This window comes from Neoarius graeffei, chromosome 4 (genome assembly GCF_027579695.1).
Source record: "Neoarius graeffei isolate fNeoGra1 chromosome 4, fNeoGra1.pri, whole genome shotgun sequence".
Taxonomy (NCBI): domain Eukaryota; kingdom Metazoa; phylum Chordata; class Actinopteri; order Siluriformes; family Ariidae; genus Neoarius; species Neoarius graeffei.
In genome coordinates, this window is record NC_083572.1 from 38,223,013 (window position 1) to 38,247,728 (window position 24,716).

Below are 24,716 nucleotides of genomic sequence, written 5' to 3' on the forward strand. Positions count from 1 at the left end.
CAAAAATGAACTTCACGTTTTCGTGACCTTTGTATGTATTTTCACCAAGCCAAGTCTCCTGGTCCAATAGTCGCTCCTTCCTCAAAAGCTCTGCTGCCTCGTGTGAGGATCGAACTCACTACCTTCAGATTATGAGACTGACACACTCCCTACTGCGCTAACGAGGCCGAGAGCCAGGTGCCGTTCCGTGATTCTCCCCGTCGACTAGAAAATGCGCACTTGGTCAAGAGGTTGTGCTGTCCGACCCATGTTTCTTGACTTTCAATTGAAATAGAATTGAGTGCCCCTGCACATCAAGCGTGTCACAAGGCAATGTCACCATCATTATTGCAATTACGTAAACAGCCAAGAACACGAGCCCGAGGTTGAAACGGGCTTAGCGTCACAAAAACTGGACAGGGGAAGACTGCCGAAACGTAGCCCGCTCTGATCAAAATCGATTTATTCCGAGACACGTGGACCGTAAGGTCTGAATTTGGCACGGACGGCATGAATCCTTGGAACGACCCTACCTGCTTTGCGTCAACAGCACAAGCTGGTGCAACGGTGTGGTGTAAATGTTATCTCGGCACATTTTGGGCCCATTCACACCAATCAAGCATCCATCGCTGGAATGCCCCAGCCTATTAGCGTGCTGTTGCCGACCACGTGCACCCCTTCGTGGCCACGACCAGCCCGTCTCCTAATTGCGAAATCCGGCACGAACTAACGCGCCATGTCACAAGGCGAAAGTCATCTCCAGCTGGTTTCATGAACAGGACAATGACTTCAGTGTTCTTCCCAGTCACCAGATCCGAAAGGAAATCTTCGACGCGTGGAAAAACAGGGCATTCACAGCAGGAAAGCGACACTGAAAACGCGTGACCAAACCTTGCCAACGATTTGTGGATCGTGCCGTCATTTTGGCAGCAAAACCCACACTTTGCGGTGCCAGGGAAGGAACGCACAAGCTCCTCCAGCATCTTGACCATAAGAACGGTTGAGAGTGGAAAGCACTTAAAACCACTCTGAACCGACTGAGGCAGGGGGTGCTCGGATTTGAACCGGGGACCTCTTGATCTGCAGTCAAATGCTCTACCACTGAGCTACACCCCCAAGACAGCTCAGCCTTTTCCGATGTCTGGCGTATTGTCGCAGGGCGCGATCGTTGCCAAGCTCTTCAAACCAACGATCGGCGCGCCGCAGTTCACGGGAACTTAACGCAGGCATGAGCCAGACAGGGGGCAAACGGACTTAACCCTTGACCTCTCGATTTGCATCAAAGTGGACAGGGGAATACTGCTGAAACGTAGCCTGCTCTGATCAAAATCGATTTATTCCGAGACACATGGACGGTGCGGTCTGAATTTGACACGGACGGCATGAATCCTTGGACCGAGCCTACCTGCTTTGCGTCAACAGTACAAGCTGGTGTGGTGTAAATGTTTTCTCGGCACATTTTGGGCCCATTAACACCAATCAAGCATCGCTGGAATGCCCCCGCCTATTAGCGGATTGGTGCCCACCACGTGCTTCCCTTCGTGGCCACGACCACCCCGTCTCCTAATGGCGAAGTCCAGCAAGATGTCACAATAGAATCCAACAGTAAATCTTTGACACGTGGAAAAACGAGGCATTCTGAGCTTGAAAGCGACGCTGAAAATTCTGAAGGATTTGGGGGACGAAATCAGCATTTATTTATTTATTTATTTATTAGCTTGTTGGTTGGTTTGTTTCTCTTCTATTCAGTCCTGCCACTTTTGCCCAGTTTTCTTATTTGCATTCATTACAATTCATGTTCTTAGCACGATTAATGCACATTCACCTGTACAAAGCATATATCCGATAAAAAATAGATACTTTTTTATTGTTACATGTTGTATGTGTACGTCGAAAAGCCGGCTTGTTCTTTGGATTTTTTAAATTCTATTACATGTTGCACAGTATGTGTTTTTCTTTTTGCATGTCTGATAAAGTGCTGCTGTAACAAAACAATCTCCCAGCTTGGGATCAATAAAGTGAATATATCTTTCTGTCTGAGACAGGGCGGAAAACAAACTTCCTGCCACTCAGCAGTTCACTTCTGATTGAGCGACACAATCTGCCAGGCACTTTAAATCGACATAGGCATTAGGCTCAAGAGATAAATTGGTGTCAGATTACTTGCACTGAACAGATAGCGCAGGTCTACCCATTGTTCTTGACTTTTAAAGCAAAAATGAACTTCACGTTTTCGTGACCTTTGTATGTATTTTCACCAAGCCAAGTCTCCTCGTCCAATAGTCGCTCCTTCCTCAAAAGCTCTGCTGCCTCGTGTGAGGATCGAACTCACGACCTTCAGATTATGAGACTGACACGCTCCCTACTGCGCTAACGAGGCCGAGAGCCAGGTGCCGTTCCGTGATTCTCCCCGTCGACTAGAAAATGCGCACTTGGTCAAGAGGTTGTGCTGTCCGACCCATGTTTCTTGACTTTCAATTGAAATAGAATTGAGTGCCCCTGCACATCAAGCGTGTCACAAGGCAATGTCACCATCATTATTGCAATTACGTAAACAGCCAAGAACACGAGCCCGAGGTTGAAACGGGCTTAGCGTCACAAAAACTGGACAGGGGAAGACTGCTGAAACGTAGCCCCCTCTGATCAAAATCGATTTATTCCGAGACACGTGGACCGTGAGGTCTGAATTTGGCACGGACGGCATGAATCCTTGGAACGACCCTACCTGCTTTGCGTCAACAGCACAAGCTGGTGCAACGGTGTGGTGTAAATGTTATCTCGACACATTTTGGGCCCATTCACACCAATCAAGCATCCATCGCTGGAATGCCCCAGCCTATTAGCGTACTGTTGCCGACCACGTGCACCCCTTCGTGGCCACGACCAGCCCGTCTCCTAATTGCGAAATCGCCATGTCACAAGGCGAAAGTCATCTCCAGGTGGTTTCATGAACAGGACAATGACTTCAGTGTTCTTCCCAGTCACCAGATCCGAAAGGAAATCTTCGACGCGTGGAAAAACAGGGCATTCACAGCAGGAAAGCGACACTGAAAACGCGTGACCAAACCATGCCAACGATTTGTGGATCGTGCCGTCATTTTGGCAGCAAAACCCACACTTTGCGGTGCCAGGGAAGGAACGCACAAGCTCCTCCAGCATCTTGACCATAAGAACGGTTGAGAGTGGAAAGCACTTAAAACCACTCTGAACCGACTGAGGCAGGGGGTGCTCGGATTTGAACCGGGGACCTCTTGATCTGCAGTCAAATGCTCTACCACTGAGCTACACCCCCAAGACAGCTCAGCCTTTTCCGATGTCTGGCGTATTGTCGCAGGGCGCGATCGTTGCCAAGCTCTTCAAACCAACGATCGGCGCGCCGCAGTTCACGGGAACTTAACGCAGGCATGAGCCAGACAGGGGGCAAACGGACTTAACCCTTGACCTCTCGATTTGCATCAAAGTGGACAGGGGAATACTGCTGAAACGTAGCCTGCTCTGATCAAAATCGATTTATTCCGAGACACATGGACGGTGCGGTCTGAATTTGACACGGAACGCATGAATCCTTGGACCGAGCCTACCTGCTTTGCGTCAACAGTACAAGCTGGTGTGGTGTAAATGTTTTCTCGGCACATTTTGGGCCCATTAACACCAATCAAGCATCGCTGGAATGCCCCCGCCTATTAGCGGATTGGTGCCCACCACGTGCTTCCCTTCGTGGCCACGACCACCCCGTCTCGTAATGGCGAAGTCCAGCAAGATGTCACAATAGAATCCAACAGTAAATCTTTGACACGTGGAAAAACGAGGCATTCTGAGCTTGAAAGCGACGCTGAAAATTCTGAAGGATTTGGGGGACGAAATCAGCATTTATTTATTTATTTATTTATTTGCTTGTTGGTTGGTTTGTTTCTCTTCTATTCAGTCCTGCCACTTTTGCCCAGTTTTCTTATTTGCATTCATTACAATTCATGTTCTTAGCACGATTAATGCACATTCACCTGTACAAAGCATATATCCGATAAAAAATAGATACTTTTTTATTGTTACATGTTGTATGTGTACGTCGAAAAGCCGGCTTGTTCTTTGGATTTTTTAAATTCTATTACATGTTGCACAGTATGTGTTTTTCTTTTTGCATGTCTGATAAAGTGCTGCTGTAACAAAACAATCTCCCAGCTTCGGATCAATAAAGTGAATCTATCTTTCTGTCTGAGACAGGGCGGAAAACAAACTTCCTGCCACTCAGCGGTTCACTTCTGATTGAGCGACACAATCTGCCAGGCACTTTAAATCGACATAGGCATTAGGCTCAAGAGATAAATTGGTGTCAGATTACTTGCACTGAACAGATAGCGCAGGTCTACCCATTGTTCTTGACTTTTAAAGCAAAAATGAACTTCACGTTTTCGTGACCTTTGTATGTATTTTCACCAAGCCAAGTCTCCTCGTCCAATAGTCGCTCCTTCCTCAAAAGCTCTGCTGCCTCGTGTGAGGATCGGACTCACGACCTTCAGATTATGAGACTGACACGCTCCCTACTGCGCTAACGAGGCCGAGAGCCAGGTGCCGTTCCGTGATTCTCCCCGTCGACTAGAAAATGCGCACTTGGTCAAGAGGTTGTGCTGTCCGACCCATGTTTCTTGACTTTCAATTGAAATAGAATTGAGTGCCCCTGCACATCAAGCGTGTCACAAGGCAATGTCACCATCATTATTGCAATTACGTAAACAGCCAAGAACACGAGCCCGAGGTTGAAACGGGCTTAGCGTCACAAAAACTGGACAGGGGAAGACTGCCGAAACGTAGCCCGCTCTGATCAAAATCGATTTATTCCGAGACACGTGGACCGTGAGGTCTGAATTTGGCACGGACGGCATGAATCCTTGGAACGACCCTACCTGCTTTGCGTCAACAGCACAAGCTGGTGCAACGGTGTGGTGTAAATGTTATCTCGGCACATTTTGGGCCCATTCACACCAATCAAGCATCCATCGCTGGAATGCCCCAGCCTATTAGCGTACTGTTGCCGACCACGTGCACCCCGTCGTGGCCACGACCAGCCCGTCTCCTAATTGCGAAATCCGGCACGAACTAACGCGCCATGTCACAAGGCGAAAGTCATCTCCAGCTGGTTTCATGAACAGGACAATGACTTCAGTGTTCTTCCCAGTCACCAGATCCGAAAGGAAATCTTCGACGCGTGGAAAAACAGGGCATTCACAGCAGGAAAGCGACACTGAAAACGCGTGACCAAACCATGCCAACGATTTGTGGATCGTGCCGTCATTTTGGCAGCAAAACCCACACTTTGCGGTGCCAGGGAAGGAACGCACAAGCTCCTCCAGCATCTTGACCATAAGAACGGTTGAGAGTGGAAAGCACTTAAAACCACTCTGAACCGACTGAGGCAGGGGGTGCTCGGATTTGAACCGGGGACCTCTTGATCTGCAGTCAAATGCTCTACCACTGAGCTACACCCCCAAGACAGCTCAGCCTTTTCCGATGACTGGCGTATTGTCGCAGGGCGCGATCGTTGCCAAGCTCTTCAAACCAACGATCGGCGCGCCGCAGTTCACGGGAACTTAACGCAGGCATGAGCCAGACAGGGGGCAAACGGACTTAACCCTTGACCTCTCGATTTGCATCAAAGTGGACAGGGGAATACTGCTGAAACGTAGCCTGCTCTGATCAAAATCGATTTATTCCGAGACACATGGACGGTGCGGTCTGAATTTGACACGGACGGCATGAATCCTTGGACCGAGCCTACCTGCTTTGCGTCAACAGTACAAGCTGGTGTGGTGTAAATGTTTTCTCGGCACATTTTGGGCCCATTAACACCAATCAAGCATCGCGGGAATGCCCCCGCCTATTAGCGGATTGGTGCCCACCACGTGCTTCCCTTCGTGGCCACGACCACCCCGTCTCCTAATGGCGAAGTCCAGCAAGATGTCACAATAGAATCCAACAGTAAATCTTTGACACGTGGAAAAACGAGGCATTCTGAGCTTGAAAGCGACGCTGAAAATTCTGAAGGATTTGGGGGACGAAATCAGCATTTATTTATTTATTTATTTATTAGCTTGTTGGTTGGTTTGTTTCTCTTCTATTCAGTCCTGCCACTTTTGCCCAGTTTTCTTATTTGCATTCATTACAATTCATGTTCTTAGCACGATTAATGCACATTCACCTGTACAAAGCATATATCCGATAAAAAATAGATACTTTTTTATTGTTACATGTTGTATGTGTACGTCGAAAAGTCGGCTTGTTCTTTGGATTTTTTAAATTCTATTACATGTTGCACAGTATGTGTTTTTCTTTTTGCATGTCTGATAAAGTGCTGCTGTAACAAAACAATCTCCCAGCTTGGGATCAATAAAGTGAATCTATCTTTCTGTCTGAGACAGGGCGGAAAACAAACTTCCTGCCACTCAGCAGTTCACTTCTGATTGAGCGACACAATCTGCCAGGCACTTTAAATCGACATAGGCATTAGGCTCAAGAGATAAATTGGTGTCAGATTACTTGCACTGAACAGATAGCGCAGGTCTACCCATTGTTCTTGACTTTTAAAGCAAAAATGAACTTCACGTTTTCGTGACCTTTGTATGTATTTTCACCAAGCCAAGTCTCCTCGTCCAATAGTCGCTCCTTCTTCAAAAGCTCTGCTGCCTTGTGTGAGGATCGAACTCACGACCTTCAGATTATGAGACTGACACGCTCCCTACTGCGCTAACGAGGCCGAGAGCCAGGTGCCGTTCCGTGATTCTCCCCGTCGACTAGAAAATGCGCACTTGGTCAAGAGGTTGTGCTGTCCGACCCATGTTTCTTGACTTTCAATTGAAATAGAATTGAGTGCCCCTGCACATCAAGCGTGTCACAAGGCAATGTCACCATCATTATTGCAATTACGTAAACAGCCAAGAACACGAGCCCGAGGTTGAAACGGGCTTAGCGTCACAAAAACTGGACAGGGGAAGACTGCCGAAACGTAGCCCCCTCTGATCAAAATCGATTTATTCCGAGACACGTGGACCGTGAGGTCTGAATTTGGCACGGACGGCATGAATCCTTGGAACGACCCTACCTGCTTTGCGTCAACAGCACAAGCTGGTGCAACGGTGTGGTGTAAATGTTATCTCGACACATTTTGGGCCCATTCACACCAATCAAGCATCCATCGCTGGAATGCCCCAGCCTATTAGCGTACTGTTGCCGACCACGTGCACCCCTTCGTGGCCACGACCAGCCCGTCTCCTAATTGCGAAATCGCCATGTCACAAGGCGAAAGTCATCTCCAGCTGGTTTCATGAACAGGACAATGACTTCAGTGTTCTTCCCAGTCACCAGATCCGAAAGGAAATCTTCGACGCGTGGAAAAACAGGGCATTCACAGCAGGAAAGCGACACTGAAAACGCGTGACCAAACCATGCCAACGATTTGTGGATCGTGCCGTCATTTTGGCAGCAAAACCCACACTTTGCGGTGCCAGGGAAGGAACGCACAAGCTCCTCCAGCATCTTGACCATAAGAACGGTTGAGAGTGGAAAGCACTTAAAACCACTCTGAACCGACTGAGGCAGGGGGTGCTCGGATTTGAACCGGGGACCTCTTGATCTGCAGTCAAATGCTCTACCACTGAGCTACACCCCCAAGACAGCTCAGCCTTTTCCGATGTCTGGCGTATTGTCGCAGGGCGCGATCGTTGCCAAGCTCTTCAAACCAACGATCGGCGCGCCGCAGTTCACGGGAACTTAACGCAGGCATGAGCCAGACAGGGGGCAAACGGACTTAACCCTTGACCTCTCGATTTGCATCAAAGTGGACAGGGGAATACTGCTGAAACGTAGCCTGCTCTGATCAAAATCGATTTATTCCGAGACACATGGACGGTGCGGTCTGAATTTGACACGGACGGCATGAATCCTTGGACCGAGCCTACCTGCTTTGCGTCAACAGTACAAGCTGGTGTGGTGTAAATGTTTTCTCGGCAAATTTTGGGCCCATTAACACCAATCAAGCATCGCGGGAATGCCCCCGCCTATTAGCGGATTGGTGCCCACCACGTGCTTCCCTTCGTGGCCACGACCACCCCGTCTCCTAATGGCGAAGTCCAGCAAGATGTCACAATAGAATCCAACAGTAAATCTTTGACACGTGGAAAAACGAGGCATTCTGAGCTTGAAAGCGACGCTGAAAATTCTGAAGGATTTGGGGGACGAAATCAGCATTTATTTATTTATTTATTTATTTATTAGCTTGTTGGTTGGTTTGTTTCTCTTCTATTCAGTCCTGCCACTTTTGCCCAGTTTTCTTATTTGCATTCATTACAATTCATGTTCTTAGCACGATTAATGCACATTCACCTGTACAAAGCATATATCCGATAAAAAATAGATACTTTTTTATTGTTACATGTTGTATGTGTACGTCGAAAAGTCGGCTTGTTCTTTGGATTTTTTAAATTCTATTACATGTTGCACAGTATGTGTTTTTCTTTTTGCATGTCTGATAAAGTGCTGCTGTAACAAAACAATCTCCCAGCTTGGGATCAATAAAGTGAATCTATCTTTCTGTCTGAGACAGGGCGGAAAACAAACTTCCTGCCACTCAGCAGTTCACTTCTGATTGAGCGACACAATCTGCCAGGCACTTTAAATCGACATAGGCATTAGGCTCAAGAGATAAATTGGTGTCAGATTACTTGCACTGAACAGATAGCGCAGGTCTACCCATTGTTCTTGACTTTTAAAGCAAAAATGAACTTCACGTTTTCGTGACCTTTGTATGTATTTTCACCAAGCCAAGTCTCCTCGTCCAATAGTCGCTCCTTCTTCAAAAGCTCTGCTGCCTCGTGTGAGGATCGAACTCACGACCTTCAGATTATGAGACTGACACGCTCCCTACTGCGCTAACGAGGCCGAGAGCCAGGTGCCGTTCCGTGATTCTCCCCGTCGACTAGAAAATGCGCACTTGGTCAAGAGGTTGTGCTGTCCGACCCATGTTTCTTGACTTTCAATTGAAATAGAATTGAGTGCCCCTGCACATCAAGCGTGTCACAAGGCAATGTCACCATCATTATTGCAATTACGTAAACAGCCAAGAACACGAGCCCGAGGTTGAAACGGGCTTAGCGTCACAAAAACTGGACAGGGGAAGACTGCCGAAACGTAGCCCCCTCTGATCAAAATCGATTTATTCCGAGACACGTGGACCGTGAGGTCTGAATTTGGCACGGACGGCATGAATCCTTGGAACGACCCTACCTGCTTTGCGTCAACAGCACAAGCTGGTGCAACGGTGTGGTGTAAATGTTATCTCGGCACATTTTGGGCCCATTCACACCAATCAAGCATCCATCGCTGGAATGCCCCAGCCTATTAGCGTACTGTTGCCGACCACGTGCACCCCTTCGTGGCCACGACCAGCCCGTCTCCTAATTGCGAAATCGCCATGTCACAAGGCGAAAGTCATCTCCAGCTGGTTTCATGAACAGGACAATGACTTCAGTGTTCTTCCCAGTCACCAGATCCGAAAGGAAATCTTCGACGCGTGGAAAAACAGGGCATTCACAGCAGGAAAGCGACACTGAAAACGCGTGACCAAACCATGCCAACGATTTGTGGATCGTGCCGTCATTTTGGCAGCAAAAGCCACACTTTGCGGTGCCAGGGAAGGAACGCACAAGCTCCTCCAGCATCTTGACCATAAGAACGGTTGAGAGTGGAAAGCACTTAAAACCACTCTGAACCGACTGAGGCAGGGGGTGCTCGGATTTGAACCGGGGACCTCTTGATCTGCAGTCAAATGCTCTACCACTGAGCTACACCCCCAAGACAGCTCAGCCTTTTCCGATGTCTGGCGTATTGTCGCAGGGCGCGATCGTTGCCAAGCTCTTCAAACCAACGATCGGCGCGCCGCAGTTCACGGGAACTTAACGCAGGCATGAGCCAGACAGGGGGCAAACGGACTTAACCCTTGACCTCTCGATTTGCATCAAAGTGGACAGGGGAATACTGCTGAAACGTAGCCTGCTCTGATCAAAATCGATTTATTCCGAGACACATGGACGGTGCGGTCTGAATTTGACACGGACGGCATGAATCCTTGGACCGAGCCTACCTGCTTTGCGTCAACAGTACAAGCTGGTGTGGTGTAAATGTTTTCTCGGCACATTTTGGGCCCATTAACACCAATCAAGCATCGCGGGAATGCCCCCGCCTATTAGCGGATTGGTGCCCACCACGTGCTTCCCTTCGTGGCCACGACCACCCCGTCTCCTAATGGCGAAGTCCAGCAAGATGTCACAGTAGAATCCAACAGTAAATCTTTGACACGTGGAAAAACGAGGCATTCTGAGTTTGAAAGCGACGCTGAAAATTCTGAAGGATTTGGGGGACGAAATCAGCATTTATTTATTTATTTATTTATTAGCTTGTTGGTTGGTTTGTTTCTCTTCTATTCAGTCCTGCCACTTTTGCCCAGTTTTCTTATTTGCATTCATTACAATTCATGTTCTTAGCACGATTAATGCACATTCACCTGTACAAAGCATATATCCGATAAAAAATTGATACTTTTTTATTGTTACATGTTGTATGTGTACGTCGAAAAGCCGGCTTGTTCTTTGGATTTTTTAAATTCTATTACATGTTGCACAGTATGTGTTTTTCTTTTTGCATGTCTGATAAAGTGCTGCTGTAACAAAACAATCTCCCAGCTTGGGATCAATAAAGTGAATCTATCTTTCTGTCTGAGACAGGGCGGAAAACAAACTTCCTGCCACTCAGCGGTTCACTTCTGATTGAGCGACACAATCTGCCAGGCACTTTAAATCGACATAGGCATTAGGCTCAAGAGATAAATTGGTGTCAGATTACTTGCACTGAACAGATAGCGCAGGTCTACCCATTGTTCTTGACTTTTAAAGCAAAAATGAACTTCACGTTTTCGTGACCTTTGTATGTATTTTCACCAAGCCAAGTCTCCTCGTCCAATAGTCGCTCCTTCCTCAAAAGCTCTGCTGCCTCGTGTGAGGATCGGACTCACGACCTTCAGATTATGAGACTGACACGCTCCCTACTGCGCTAACGAGGCCGAGAGCCAGGTGCCGTTCCGTGATTCTCCCCGTCGACTAGAAAATGCACACTTGGTCAAGAGGTTGTGCTGTCCGACCCATGTTTCTTGACTTTCAATTGAAATAGAATTGAGTGCCCCTGCACATCAAGCGTGTCACAAGGCAATGTCACCATCATTATTGCAATTACGTAAACAGCCAAGAACACGAGCCCGAGGTTGAAACGGGCTTAGCGTCACAAAAACTGGACAGGGGAAGACTGCCGAAACGTAGCCCGCTCTGATCAAAATCGATTTATTCCGAGACACGTGGACCGTGAGGTCTGAATTTGGCACGGACGGCATGAATCCTTGGAACGACCCTACCTGCTTTGCGTCAACAGCACAAGCTGGTGCAACGGTGTGGTGTAAATGTTATCTCGGCACATTTTGGGCCCATTCACACCAATCAAGCATCCATCGCTGGAATGCCCCAGCCTATTAGCGTACTGTTGCCGACCACGTGCACCCCTTCGTGGCCACGACCAGCCCGTCTCCTAATTGCGAAATCGCCATGTCACAAGGCGAAAGTCATCTCCAGCTGGTTTCATGAACAGGACAATGACTTCAGTGTTCTTCCCAGTCACCAGATCCGAAAGGAAATCTTCGACGCGTGGAAAAACAGGGCATTCACAGCAGGAAAGCGACACTGAAAACGCGTGACCAAACCACGCCAACGATTTGTGGATCGTGCCGTCATTTTGGCAGCAAAAGCCACACTTTGCGGTGCCAGGGAAGGAACGCACAAGCTCCTCCAGCATCTTGACCATAAGAACGGTTGAGAGTGGAAAGCACTTAAAACCACTCTGAACCGACTGAGGCAGGGGGTGCTCGGATTTGAACCGGGGACCTCTTGATCTGCAGTCAAATGCTCTACCACTGAGCTACACCCCCAAGACAGCTCAGCCTTTTCCGATGTCTGGCGTATTGTCGCAGGGCGCGATCGTTGCCAAGCTCTTCAAACCAACGATCGGCGCGCCGCAGTTCACGGGAACTTAACGCAGGCATGAGCCAGACAGGGGGCAAACGGACTTTACCCTTGACCTCTCGAATTGCATCAAAGTGGACAGGGGAATACTGCTGAAACGTAGCCTGCTCTGATCAAAATCGATTTATTCCGAGACACATGGACGGTGCGGTCTGAATTTGACACGGACGGCATGAATCCTTGGACCGAGCCTACCTGCTTTGGGTCAACAGTACAAGCTGGTGTGGTGTAAATGTTTTCTCGGCACATTTTGGGCCCATTAACACCAATCAAGCATCGCTGGAATGCCCCCGCCTATTAGCGGATTGGTGCCCACCACGTGCTTCCCTTCGTGGCCACGACCACCCCGTCTCCTAATGGCGAAGTCCAGCAAGATGTCACAATAGAATCCAACAGTAAATCTTTGACACGTGGAAAAACGAGGCATTCTGAGCTTGAAAGCGACGCTGAAAATTCTGAAGGATTTGGGGGATGAAATCAGCATTTATTTATTTATTTATTTATTAGCTTGTTGGTTGGTTTGTTTCTCTTCTATTCAGTCCTGCCACTTTTGCCCAGTTTTCTTATTTGCATTCATTACAATTCATGTTCTTAGCACGATTAATGCACATTCACCTGTACAAAGCATATATCCGATAAAAAATAGACACTTTTTTATTGTTACATGTTGTATGTGTACGTCGAAAAGCCGGCTTGTTCTTTGGATTTTTTAAATTCTATTACATGTTGCACAGTATGTGTTTTTCTTTTTGCATGTCTGATAAAGTGCTGCTGTAACAAAACAATCTCCCAGCTTGGGATCAATAAAGTGAATCTATCCTTCTGTCTGAGACAGGGCGGAAAACAAACTTCCTGCCACTCAGCAGTTCACTTCTGATTGAGCGACACAATCTGCCAGGCACTTTAAATCGACATAGGCATTAGGCTCAAGAGATAAATTGGTGTCAGATTACTTGCACTGAACAGATAGCGCAGGTCTACCCATTGTTCTTGACTTTTAAAGCAAAAATGAACTTCACGTTTTCGTGACCTTTGTATGTATTTTCACCAAGCCAAGTCTCCTCGTCCAATAGTCGCTCCTTCCTCAAAAGCTCTGCTGCCTCGTGTGAGGATCGAACTCACGACCTTCAGATTATGAGACTGACACGCTCCCTACTGCGCTAACGAGGCCGAGAGCCAGGTGCCGTTCCGTGATTCTCCCCGTCGACTAGAAAATGCGCACTTGGTCAAGAGGTTGTGCTGTCCGACCCATGTTTCTTGACTTTCAATTGAAATAGAATTGAGTGCCCCTGCACATCAAGCGTGTCACAAGGCAATGTCACCATCATTATTGCAATTACGTAAACAGCCAAGAACACGAGCCCGAGGTTGAAACGGGCTTAGCGTCACAAAAATTGGACAGGGGAAGACTGCCGAAACGTAGCCCGCTCTGATCAAAATCGATTTATTCCGAGACACGTGGACCGTGAGGTCTGAATTTGGCACGGACGGCATGAATCCTTGGAACGACCCTACCTGCTTTGCGTCAACAGCACAAGCTGGTGCAACGGTGTGGTGTAAATGTTATCTCGACACATTTTGGGCCCATTCACACCAATCAAGCATCCATCGCTGGAATGCCCCAGCCTATTAGCGTACTGTTGCCGACCACGTGCACCCCTTCGTGGCCACGACCAGCCCGTCTCCTAATTGCGAAATCGCCATGTCACAAGGCGAAAGTCATCTCCAGCTGGTTTCATGAACAGGACAATGACTTCAGTGTTCTTCCCAGTCACCAGATCCGAAAGGAAATCTTCGACGCGTGGAAAAACAGGGCATTCACAGCAGGAAAGCGACACTGAAAACGCGTGACCAAACCATGCCAACGATTTGTGGATCGTGCCGTCATTTTGGCAGCAAAACCCACACTTTGCGGTGCCAGGGAAGGAACGCACAAGCTCCTCCAGCATCTTGACCATAAGAACGGTTGAGAGTGGAAAGCACTTAAAACCACTCTGAACCGACTGAGGCAGAGGGTGCTCGGATTTGAACCGGGGACCTCTTGATCTGCAGTCAAATGCTCTACCACTGAGCTACACCCCCAAGACAGCTCAGCCTTTTCCGATGTCTGGCGTATTGTCGCAGGGCGCGATCGTTGCCAAGCTCTTCAAACCAACGATCGGCGCGCCGCAGTTCACGGGAACTTAACGCAGGCATGAGCCAGACAGGGGGCAAACGGACTTAACCCTTGACCTCTCGATTTGCATCAAAGTGGACAGGGGAATACTGCTGAAACGTAGCCTGCTCTGATCAAAATCGATTTATTCCGAGACACATGGACGGTGCGGTCTGAATTTGACACGGACGGCATGAATCCTTGGACCGAGCCTACCTGCTTTGCGTCAACAGTACAAGCTGGTGTGGTGTAAATGTTTTCTCGGCACATTTTGGGCCCATTAACACCAATCAAGCATCGCGGGAATGCCCCCACCTATTAGCGGATTGGTGCCCACCACGTGCTTCCCTTCGTGGCCACGACCACCCCGTCTCCTAATGGCGAAGTCCAGCAAGATGTCACAATAGAATCCAACAGTAAATCTTTGAAACGTGGAAAAACGAGGCATTCTGAGCTTGAAAGCGACGCTGAAAATTCTGAAGGATTTGGGGGACGAAATCAGCATTTATTTATTTATTTATTTATTAGCTTGTTGGTTGGTTTGTTTCTCTTCTATTCAGTCCTGCCACTTTTGCCCAGTTTTCTTATTTGCATTCATTACAATTCATGTTCTTAGCACGATTAATGCACATTCACCTGTACAAAGCATATATCCGATAAAAAATTGATACTTTTTTATTGTTACATGTTGTATGTGTACGTCGAAAAGCCGGCTTGTTCTTTGGATTTTTTAAATTCTATTACATGTTGCACAGTATGTGTTTTTCTTTTTGCATGTCTGATAAAGTGCTGCTGTAACAAAACAATCTCCCAGCTTGGGATCAATAAAGTGAATCTATCTTTCTGGCTGAGACAGGGCGGAAAACAAACTTCCTGCCACTCAGCGGTTCACTTCTGATTGAGCGACACAATCTGCCAGGCACTTTAAATCGACATAGGCATTAGGCTCAAGAGATAAATTGGTGTCAGATTACTTGCACTGAACAGATAGCGCAGGTCTACCCATTGTTGTTGACTTTTAAAGCAAAAATGAACTTCACGTTTTCGTGACCTTTGTATGTATTTTCACCAAGCCAAGTCTCCTCGTCCAATAGTCGCTCCTTCCTCAAAAGCTCTGCTGCCTCGTGTGAGGATCGGACTCACGACCTTCAGATTATGAGACTGACACGCTCCCTACTGCGCTAACGAGGCCGAGAGCCAGGTGCCGTTCCGTGATTCTCCCCGTCGACTAGAAAATGCGCACTTGGTCAAGAGGTTGTGCTGTCCGACCCATGTTTCTTGACTTTCAATTGAAATAGAATTGAGTGCCCCTGCACATCAAGCGTGTCACAAGGCAATGTCACCATCATTATTGCAATTACGTAAACAGCCAAGAACACGAGCCCGAGGTTGAAACGGGCTTAGCGTCACAAAAACTGGACAGGGGAAGACTGCCGAAACGTAGCCCGCTCTGATCAAAATCGATTTATTCCGAGACACGTGGACCGTGAGGTCTGAATTTGGCACGGACGGCATGAATCCTTGGAACGACCCTACCTGCTTTGCGTCAACAGCACAAGCTGGTGCAACGGTGTGGTGTAAATGTTATCTCGGCACATTTTGGGCCCATTCACACCAATCAAGCATCCATCGCTGGAATGCCCCAGCCTATTAGCGTACTGTTGCCGACCACGTGCACCCCTTCGTGGCCACGACCAGCCCGTCTCCTAATTGCGAAATCGCCATGTCACAAGGCGAAAGTCATCTCCAGCTGGTTTCATGAACAGGACAATGACTTCAGTGTTCTTCCCAGTCACCAGATCCGAAAGGAAATCTTCGACGCGTGGAAAAACAGGGCATTCACAGCAGGAAAGCGACACTGAAAACGCGTGACCAAACCATGCCAACGATTTGTGGATCGTGCCGTCATTTTGGCAGCAAAAGCCACACTTTGCGGTGCCAGGGAAGGAACGCACAAGCTCCTCCAGCATCTTGACCATAAGAGCGGTTGAGAGTGGAAAGCACTTAAAACCACTCTGAACCGACTGAGGCAGGGGGTGCTCGGATTTGAACCGGGGACCTCTTGATCTGCAGTCAAATGCTCTACCACTGAGCTACACCCCCAAGACAGCTCAGCCTTTTCCGATGTCTGGCGTATTGTCGCAGGGCGCGATCGTTGCCAAGCTCTTCAAACCAACGATCGGCGCGCCGCAGTTCACGGGAACTTAACGCAGGCATGAGCCAGACAGGGGGCAAACGGACTTAACCCTTGACCTCTCGAATTGCATCAAAGTGGACAGGGGAATACTGCTGAAACGTAGCCTGCTCTGATCAAAATCGATTTATTCCGAGACACATGGACGGTGCGGTCTGAATTTGACACGGACGGCATGAATCCTTGGACCGAGCCTACCTGCTTTGGGTCAACAGTACAAGCTGGTGTGGTGTAAATGTTTTCTCGGCACATTTTGGGCCCATTAACACCAATCAAGCATCGCTGGAATGCCCCCGCCTATTAGCGGATTGGTGCCCACCACGTGCTTCCCTTCGTGGCCACGACCACCCCGTCTCCTAATGGCGAAGTCCAGCAAGATGTCACAATAGAATCCAACAGTAAATCTTTGACACGTGGAAAAACGAGGCATTCTGAGCTTGAAAGCGACGCTGAAAATTCTGAAGGATTTGGGGGACGAAATCAGCATTTATTTATTTATTTATTTATTAGCTTGTTGGTTGGTTTGTTTCTCTTCTATTCAGTCCTGCCACTTTTGCCCAGTTTTCTTATTTGCATTCATTACAATTCATGTTCTTAGCACGATTAATGCACATTCACCTGCACAAAGCATATATCCGATAAAAAATAGATACTTTTTTATTGTTACATGTTGTATGTGTACGTCGAAAAGCCGGCTTGTTCTTTGGATTTTTTAAATTCTATTACATGTTGCACAGTATGTGTTTTTCTTTTTGCATGTCTGATAAAGTGCTGCTGTAACAAAACAATCTCCCAGCTTGGGATCAATAAAGTGAATCTATCTTTCTGTCTGAGACAGGGCGGAAAACAAACTTCCTGCCACTCAGCAGTTCACTTCTGATTGAGCGACACAATCTGCCAGGCACTTTAAATCGACATAGGCATTAGGCTCAAGAGATAAATTGGTGTCAGATTACTTGCACTGAACAGATAGCGCAGGTCTACCCATTGTTCTTGACTTTTAAAGCAAAAATGAACTTCACGTTTTCGTGACCTTTGTATGTATTTTCACCAAGCCAAGTCTCCTCGTCCAATAGTCGCTCCTTCCTCAAAAGCTCTGCTGCCTCGTGTGAGGATCGAACTCACGACCTTCAGATTATGAGACTGACACACTCCCTACTGCGCTAACGAGGCCGAGAGCCAGGTGCCGTTCCGTGATTCTCCCCGTCGACTAGAAAATGCGCACTTGGTCAAGAGGTTGTGCTGTCCGACCCATGTTTCTTGACTTTCAATTGAAATAGAATTGAGTGCCCCTGCACATCAAGCGTGTCACAAGGCAATGTCACCATCATTATTGCAATTACGTAAACAGCCAAGAACACGAGCCCGAGGTTGAAACGGGCTTAGCGTCACAAAAACTGGACAGGGGAAGACTGCCGAAACGTAGCCCGCTCTGATCAAAATCGATTTATTCCGAGACACGTGGACCGTGAGGTCTGAATTTGGCACGGACGGCATGAATCCTTGGAACGACCCTACCTGCTTTGCGTCAACAGCACAAGCTGGTGCAACGGTGTGGTGTAAATGTTATCTCGGCACATTTTGGGCCCATTCACACCAATCAAGCATCCATCGCTGGAATGCCCCAGCCTATTAGCGTACTGTTGCCGACCACGTGCACCCCTTCGTGGCCACGACCAGCCCGTCTCCTAATTGCGAAATCGCCATGTCACAAGGCGAAAGTCATCTCCAGCTGGTTTCATGAACAGGACAATGACTTCAGTGTTCTTCCCAGTCACCAGATCCGAAAGGAAATCTTCGACGCGTGGAAAAACAGGGCATTCACAGCAGGAAAGCGACACTGAAAACGCGTGACCAAACCATGCCAACGATTTGTGGATCGTGCCGTCATTTTGGCAGCAAAAGCCACACTTTGCGGTGCCAGGGAAGGAACGCACAAGCTCCTCCAGCATCTTGACCATAAGAACGGTTGAGAGTGGAAAGCACTTAAAACCACTCTGAACCGACTGAGGCAGGGGGTGCTCGGATTTGAACCGGGGACCTCTTGATCTGCAGTCAAATGCTCTACCACTGAGCTACACCCCCAAGACAGCTCAGCCTTTTCCGATGTCTGGCGTATTGTCGCAGGGCGCGATCGTTGCCAAGCTCTTCAAACCAACGATCGGCGCGCCGCAGTTCACGGGCACTTAACGCAGGCATGAGCCAGACAGGGGGCAAACGGACTTAACCCTTGACCTCTCGATTTGCATCAAAGTGGACAGGGGAATACTGCTGAAACGTAGCCTGCTCTGATCAAAATCGATTTATTCCGAGACACATGGACGGTGCGGTCTGAATTTGACACGGACGGCATGAATCCTTGGACCGAGCCTACCTGCTTTGCGTCAACAGTACAAGCTGGTGTGGTGTAAATGTTTTCTCGGCACATTTTGGGCCCATTAACACCAATCAAGCATCGCGGGAATGCCCCCGCCTATTAGCGGATTGGTGCCCACCACGTGCTTCCCTTCGTGGCCACGACCACCCCGTCTCCTAATGGCGAAGTCCAGCAAGATGTCACAGTAGAATCCAACAGTAAATCTTTGACACGTGGAAAAACGAGGCATTCTGAGCTTGAAAGCGACGCTGAAAATTCTGAAGGATTTGGGGGACGAAATCAGCATTTATTTATTTATTTATTTATTAGCTTGTTGGTTGGTTTGTTTCTCTTCTATTCAGTCCTGCCACTTTTGCCCAGTTTTCTTATTTGCATTCATTACAATTCATGTTCTTAGCACGATTAATGCACATTCACCTGTACAAAGCATATATCCGATAAAAAATTGATACTTTTTTATTGTTACATGTTGTATGTGTACGTCGAAAAGCCGGCTTGTTCTTTGGATTTTTTAAATTCTATTACATGTTGCACAGTATGTGTTTTTCTTTTTGCATGTCTGATAAAGTGCTGCTGTAACAAAACAATCTCCCAGCTTGGGATCAATAAAGTGAATCTATCTTTCTGTCTGAGACAGGGCGGAAAACAAACTTCCTGCCACTCAGCGGTTCACTTCTGATTGAGCGACACAATCTGCCAGGCACTTTAAATCGACATAGGCATTAGGCTCAAGAGATAAATTGGTGTCAGATTACTTGCACTGAACAGATAGCGCAGGTCTACCCATTGTTCTTGACTTTTAAAGCAAAAATGAACTTCACGTTTTCGTGACCTTTGTATGTATTTTCACCAAGCCAAGTCTCCTCGTCCAATAGTCGCTCCTTCCTCAAAAGCTCTGCTGCCTCGTGTGAGGATCGGACTCACGACCTTCAGATTATGAGACTGACACGCTCCCTACTGCGCTAACGAGGCCGAGAGCCAGGTGCCGTTCCGTGATTCTCCCCGTCGACTAGAAAATGCGCACTTGGTCAAGAGGTTGTGCTGTCCGACCCATGTTTCTTGACTTTCAATTGAAATAGAATTGAGTGCCCCTGCACATCAAGCGTGTCACAAGGCAATGTCACCATCATTATTGCAATTACGTAAACAGCCAAGAACACGAGCCCGAGGTTGAAACGGGCTTAGCGTCACAAAAACTGGACAGGGGAAGACTGCCGAAACGTAGCCCGCTCTGATCAAAATCGATTTATTCCGAGACACGTGGACCGTGAGGTCTGAATTTGGCACGGACGGCATGAATCCTTGGAACGACCCTACCTGCTTTGCGTCAACAGCACAAGCTGGTGCAACGGTGTGGTGTAAATGTTATCTCGGCACATTTTGGGCCCATTCACACCAATCAAGCATCCATCGCTGGAATGCCCCAGCCTATTAGCGTACTGTTGCCGACCACGTGCACCCCTTCGTGGCCACGACCAGCCCGTCTCCTAATTGCGAAATCGCCATGTCACAAGGCGAAAGTCATCTCCAGCTGGTTTCATGAACAGGACAATGACTTCAGTGTTCTTCCCAGTCACCAGATCCGAAAGGAAATCTTCGACGCGTGGAAAAACAGGGCATTCACAGCAGGAAAGCGACACTGAAAACGCGTGACCAAACCATGCCAACGATTTGTGGATCGTGCCGTCATTTTGGCAGCAAAAGCCACACTTTGCGGTGCCAGGGAAGGAACGCACAAGCTCCTCCAGCATCTTGACCATAAGAACGGTTGAGAGTGGAAAGCACTTAAAACCACTCTGAACCGACTGAGGCAGGGGGTGCTCGGATTTGAACCGGGGACCTCTTGATCTGCAGTCAAATGCTCTACCACTGAGCTACACCCCCAAGACAGCTCAGCCTTTTCCGATGTCTGGCGTATTGTCGCAGGGCGCGATCGTTGCCAAGCTCTTCAAACCAACGATCGGCGTGCCGCAGTTCACGGGAACTTAACGCAGGCATGAGCCAGACAGGGGGCAAACGGACTTAACCCTTGACCTCTCGAATTGCATCAAAGTGGACAGGGGAATACTGCTGAAACGTAGCCTGCTCTGATCAAAATCGATTTATTCCGAGACACATGGACGGTGCGGTCTGAATTTGACACGGACGGCATGAATCCTTGGACCGAGCCTACCTGCTTTGGGTCAACAGTACAAGCTGGTGTGGTGTAAATGTTTTCTCGGCACATTTTGGGCCCATTAACACCAATCAAGCATCGCTGGAATGCCCCCGCCTATTAGCGGATTGGTGCCCACCACGTGCTTCCCTTCGTGGCCACGACCACCCCGTCTCCTAATGGCGAAGTCCAGCAAGATGTCACAATAGAATCCAACAGTAAATCTTTGACACGTGGAAAAACGAGGCATTCTGAGCTTGAAAGCGACGCTGAAAATTCTGAAGGATTTGGGGGACGAAATCAGCATTTATTTATTTATTTATTTATTAGCTTGTTGGTTGGTTTGTTTCTCTTCTATTCAGTCCTGCCACTTTTGCCCAGTTTTCTTATTTGCATTCATTACAATTCATGTTCTTAGCACGATTAATGCACATTCACCTGTACAAAGCATATATCCGATAAAAAATAGATACTTTTTTATTGTTACATGTTGTATGTGTACGTCGAAAAGCCGGCTTGTTCTTTGGATTTTTTAAATTCTATTACATGTTGCACAGTATGTGTTTTTCTTTTTGCATGTCTGATAAAGTGCTGCTGTAACAAAACAATCTCCCAGCTTGGGATCAATAAAGTGAATCTATCTTTCTGTCTGAGACAGGGCGGAAAACAAACTTCCTGCCACTCAGCAGTTCACTTCTGATTGAGCGACACAATCTGCCAGGCACTTTAAATCGACATAGGCATTAGGCTCAAGAGATAAATTGGTGTCAGATTACTTGCACTGAACAGATAGCGCAGGTCTACCCATTGTTCTTGACTTTTAAAGCAAAAATGAACTTCACGTTTTCGTGACCTTTGTATGTATTTTCACCAAGCCAAGTCTCCTCGTCCAATAGTCGCTCCTTCCTCAAAAGCTCTGCTGCCTCGTGTGAGGATCGAACTCACGACCTTCAGATTATGAGACTGACACGCTCCCTACTGCGCTAACGAGGCCGAGAGCCAGGTGCCGTTCCGTGATTCTCCCCGTCGACTAGAAAATGCGCACTTGGTCAAGAGGTTGTGCTGTCCGACCCATGTTTCTTGACTTTCAATTGAAATAGAATTGAGTGCCCCTGCACATCAAGCGTGTCACAAGGCAATGTCACCATCATTATTGCAATTACGTAAACAGCCAAGAACACGAGCCCGAGGTTGAAACGGGCTTAGCGTCACAAAAACTGGACAGGGGAAGACTGCCGAAACGTAGCCCGCTCTGATCAAAATCGATTTATTCCGAGACACGTGGACCGTGAGGTCTGAATTTGGCACGGACGGCATGAATCCTTGGAACGACCCTACCTGCTTTGCGTCAATAGCACAAGCTGGTGCAACGGTGTGGTGTAAATGTTATCTCGGCACATTTTGGGCCCATTCACACCAATCAAGCATCCATCGCTGGAATGCCCCAGCCTATTAGCGTACTGTTGCCGACCACGTGCACCCCTTCGTGGCCACGACCAGCCCGTCTCCTAATTGCGAAATCGCCATGTCACAAGGCGAAAGTCATCTCCAGCTGGTTTCATGAACAGGACAATGACTTCAGTGTTCTTCCCAGTCACCAGATCCGAAAGGAAATCTTCGACGCGTGGAAAAACAGGGCATTCACAGCAGGAAAGCGACACTGAAAACGCGTGACCAAACCATGCCAACGATTTGTGGATCGTGCCGTCATTTTGGCAGCAAAAGCCACACTTTGCGGTGCCAGGGAAGGAACGCACAAGCTCCTCCAGCATCTTGACCATAAGAACGGTTGAGAGTGGAAAGCACTTAAAACCACTCTGAACCGACTGAGGCAGGGGGTGCTCGGATTTGAACCGGGGACCTCTTGATCTGCAGTCAAATGCTCTACCACTGAGCTACACCCCCAAGACAGCTCAGCCTTTTCCGATGTCTGGCGTATTGTCGCAGGGCGCGATCGTTGCCAAGCTCTTCAAACCAACGATCGGCGCGCCGCAGTTCACGGGAACTTAACGCAGGCATGAGCCAGACAGGGGGCAAACGGACTTAACCCTTGACCTCTCGATTTGCATCAAAGTGGACAGGGGAATACTGCTGAAACGTAGCCTGCTCTGATCAAAATCGATTTATTCCGAGACACATGGACGGTGCGGTCTGAATTTGACACGGACGGCATGAATCCTTGGACCGAGCCTACCTGCTTTGCGTCAACAGTACAAGCTGGTGTGGTGTAAATGTTTTCTCGGCACATTTTGGGCCCATTAACACCAATCAAGCATCGCGGGAATGCCCCCGCCTATTAGCGGATTGGTGCCCACCACGTGCTTCCCTTCGTGGCCACGACCACCCCGTCTCCTAATGGCGAAGTCCAGCAAGATGTCACAGTAGAATCCAACAGTAAATCTTTGACACGTGGAAAAACGAGGCATTCTGAGCTTGAAAGCGACGCTGAAAATTCTGAAGGATTTGGGGGACGAAATCAGCATTTATTTATTTATTTATTTATTAGCTTGTTGGTTGGTTTGTTTCTCTTCTATTCAGTCCTGCCACTTTTGCCCAGTTTTCTTATTTGCATTCATTACAATTCATGTTCTTAGCACGATTAATGCACATTCACCTGTACAAAGCATATATCCGATAAAAAATAGATACTTTTTTATTGTTACATGTTGTATGTGTACGTCGAAAAGCCGGCTTGTTCTTTGGATTTTTTAAATTCTATTACATGTTGCACAGTATGTGTTTTTCTTTTTGCATGTCTGATAAAGTGCTGCTGTAACAAAACAATCTCCCAGCTTGGGATCAATAAAGTGAATCTATCTTTCTGTCTGAGACAGGGCGGAAAACAAACTTCCTGCCACTCAGCGGTTCACTTCTGATTGAGCGACACAATCTGCCAGGCACTTTAAATCGACATAGGCATTAGGCTCAAGAGATAAATTGGTGTCAGATTACTTGCACTGAACAGATAGCGCAGGTCTACCCATTGTTCTTGACTTTTAAAGCAAAAATGAACTTCACGTTTTCGTGACCTTTGTATGTATTTTCACCAAGCCAAGTCTCCTCGTCCAATAGTCGCTCCTTCCTCAAAAGCTCTGCTGCCTCGTGTGAGGATCGGACTCACGACCTTCAGATTATGAGACTGACACGCTCCCTACTGCGCTAACGAGGCCGAGAGCCAGGTGCCGTTCCGTGATTCTCCCCGTCGACTAGAAAATGCACACTTGGTCAAGAGGTTGTGCTGTCCGACCCATGTTTCTTGACTTTCAATTGAAATAGAATTGAGTGCCCCTGCACATCAAGCGTGTCACAAGGCAATGTCACCATCATTATTGCAATTACGTAAACAGCCAAGAACACGAGCCCGAGGTTGAAACGGGCTTAGCGTCACAAAAACTGGACAGGGGAAGACTGCCGAAACGTAGCCCGCTCTGATCAAAATCGATTTATTCCGAGACACGTGGACCGTGAGGTCTGAATTTGGCACGGACGGCATGAATCCTTGGAACGACCCTACCTGCTTTGCGTCAACAGCACAAGCTGGTGCAACGGTGTGGTGTAAATGTTATCTCGGCACATTTTGGGCCCATTCACACCAATCAAGCATCCATCGCTGGAATGCCCCAGCCTATTAGCGTACTGTTGCCGACCACGTGCACCCCTTCGTGGCCACGACCAGCCCGTCTCCTAATTGCGAAATCGCCATGTCACAAGGCGAAAGTCATCTCCAGCTGGTTTCATGAACAGGA

General features: G+C 48.0%; 23 non-coding genes across 23 annotated transcripts; all 23 read right to left on the bottom strand.

The window, feature by feature from the left end:
- Positions 1 to 94: 94 nt before the first annotated feature.
- Positions 95 to 167, bottom strand: trnam-cau (transfer RNA methionine (anticodon CAU)). Its single transcript has one exon. It is a non-coding gene; the product is annotated as a tRNA-Met (tRNA).
- Positions 168 to 1,023: 856 nt separating this feature from the next.
- On the bottom strand, positions 1,024 to 1,095 carry trnac-gca (transfer RNA cysteine (anticodon GCA)). Its single transcript has one exon. It is a non-coding gene; the product is annotated as a tRNA-Cys (tRNA).
- Positions 1,096 to 2,286: 1,191 nt separating this feature from the next.
- Positions 2,287 to 2,359, bottom strand: trnam-cau (transfer RNA methionine (anticodon CAU)). The gene has a single exon. It is a non-coding gene; the product is annotated as a tRNA-Met (tRNA).
- Positions 2,360 to 3,199: 840 nt separating this feature from the next.
- On the bottom strand, positions 3,200 to 3,271 carry trnac-gca (transfer RNA cysteine (anticodon GCA)). Its single transcript has one exon. It is a non-coding gene; the product is annotated as a tRNA-Cys (tRNA).
- Positions 3,272 to 4,462: 1,191 nt separating this feature from the next.
- On the bottom strand, positions 4,463 to 4,535 carry trnam-cau (transfer RNA methionine (anticodon CAU)). The gene has a single exon. It is a non-coding gene; the product is annotated as a tRNA-Met (tRNA).
- Positions 4,536 to 5,391: 856 nt separating this feature from the next.
- trnac-gca (transfer RNA cysteine (anticodon GCA)) lies at positions 5,392 to 5,463 on the bottom strand. Its single transcript has one exon. It is a non-coding gene; the product is annotated as a tRNA-Cys (tRNA).
- Positions 5,464 to 6,654: 1,191 nt separating this feature from the next.
- trnam-cau (transfer RNA methionine (anticodon CAU)) lies at positions 6,655 to 6,727 on the bottom strand. Its single transcript has one exon. It is a non-coding gene; the product is annotated as a tRNA-Met (tRNA).
- An 840-nt stretch (positions 6,728 to 7,567) lies between these two features.
- On the bottom strand, positions 7,568 to 7,639 carry trnac-gca (transfer RNA cysteine (anticodon GCA)). The gene has a single exon. It is a non-coding gene; the product is annotated as a tRNA-Cys (tRNA).
- Positions 7,640 to 8,834: 1,195 nt separating this feature from the next.
- On the bottom strand, positions 8,835 to 8,907 carry trnam-cau (transfer RNA methionine (anticodon CAU)). The gene has a single exon. It is a non-coding gene; the product is annotated as a tRNA-Met (tRNA).
- An 840-nt stretch (positions 8,908 to 9,747) lies between these two features.
- On the bottom strand, positions 9,748 to 9,819 carry trnac-gca (transfer RNA cysteine (anticodon GCA)). Its single transcript has one exon. It is a non-coding gene; the product is annotated as a tRNA-Cys (tRNA).
- A 1,191-nt stretch (positions 9,820 to 11,010) lies between these two features.
- trnam-cau (transfer RNA methionine (anticodon CAU)) lies at positions 11,011 to 11,083 on the bottom strand. Its single transcript has one exon. It is a non-coding gene; the product is annotated as a tRNA-Met (tRNA).
- Positions 11,084 to 11,923: 840 nt separating this feature from the next.
- Positions 11,924 to 11,995, bottom strand: trnac-gca (transfer RNA cysteine (anticodon GCA)). The gene has a single exon. It is a non-coding gene; the product is annotated as a tRNA-Cys (tRNA).
- A 1,191-nt stretch (positions 11,996 to 13,186) lies between these two features.
- trnam-cau (transfer RNA methionine (anticodon CAU)) lies at positions 13,187 to 13,259 on the bottom strand. The gene has a single exon. It is a non-coding gene; the product is annotated as a tRNA-Met (tRNA).
- An 840-nt stretch (positions 13,260 to 14,099) lies between these two features.
- On the bottom strand, positions 14,100 to 14,171 carry trnac-gca (transfer RNA cysteine (anticodon GCA)). Its single transcript has one exon. It is a non-coding gene; the product is annotated as a tRNA-Cys (tRNA).
- A 1,191-nt stretch (positions 14,172 to 15,362) lies between these two features.
- On the bottom strand, positions 15,363 to 15,435 carry trnam-cau (transfer RNA methionine (anticodon CAU)). Its single transcript has one exon. It is a non-coding gene; the product is annotated as a tRNA-Met (tRNA).
- Positions 15,436 to 16,275: 840 nt separating this feature from the next.
- On the bottom strand, positions 16,276 to 16,347 carry trnac-gca (transfer RNA cysteine (anticodon GCA)). Its single transcript has one exon. It is a non-coding gene; the product is annotated as a tRNA-Cys (tRNA).
- A 1,191-nt stretch (positions 16,348 to 17,538) lies between these two features.
- On the bottom strand, positions 17,539 to 17,611 carry trnam-cau (transfer RNA methionine (anticodon CAU)). The gene has a single exon. It is a non-coding gene; the product is annotated as a tRNA-Met (tRNA).
- An 840-nt stretch (positions 17,612 to 18,451) lies between these two features.
- On the bottom strand, positions 18,452 to 18,523 carry trnac-gca (transfer RNA cysteine (anticodon GCA)). Its single transcript has one exon. It is a non-coding gene; the product is annotated as a tRNA-Cys (tRNA).
- A 1,191-nt stretch (positions 18,524 to 19,714) lies between these two features.
- On the bottom strand, positions 19,715 to 19,787 carry trnam-cau (transfer RNA methionine (anticodon CAU)). Its single transcript has one exon. It is a non-coding gene; the product is annotated as a tRNA-Met (tRNA).
- Positions 19,788 to 20,627: 840 nt separating this feature from the next.
- trnac-gca (transfer RNA cysteine (anticodon GCA)) lies at positions 20,628 to 20,699 on the bottom strand. The gene has a single exon. It is a non-coding gene; the product is annotated as a tRNA-Cys (tRNA).
- A 1,191-nt stretch (positions 20,700 to 21,890) lies between these two features.
- On the bottom strand, positions 21,891 to 21,963 carry trnam-cau (transfer RNA methionine (anticodon CAU)). Its single transcript has one exon. It is a non-coding gene; the product is annotated as a tRNA-Met (tRNA).
- An 840-nt stretch (positions 21,964 to 22,803) lies between these two features.
- On the bottom strand, positions 22,804 to 22,875 carry trnac-gca (transfer RNA cysteine (anticodon GCA)). Its single transcript has one exon. It is a non-coding gene; the product is annotated as a tRNA-Cys (tRNA).
- Positions 22,876 to 24,066: 1,191 nt separating this feature from the next.
- Positions 24,067 to 24,139, bottom strand: trnam-cau (transfer RNA methionine (anticodon CAU)). Its single transcript has one exon. It is a non-coding gene; the product is annotated as a tRNA-Met (tRNA).
- Between the last annotated feature and the right edge of the window lie 577 nt (positions 24,140 to 24,716).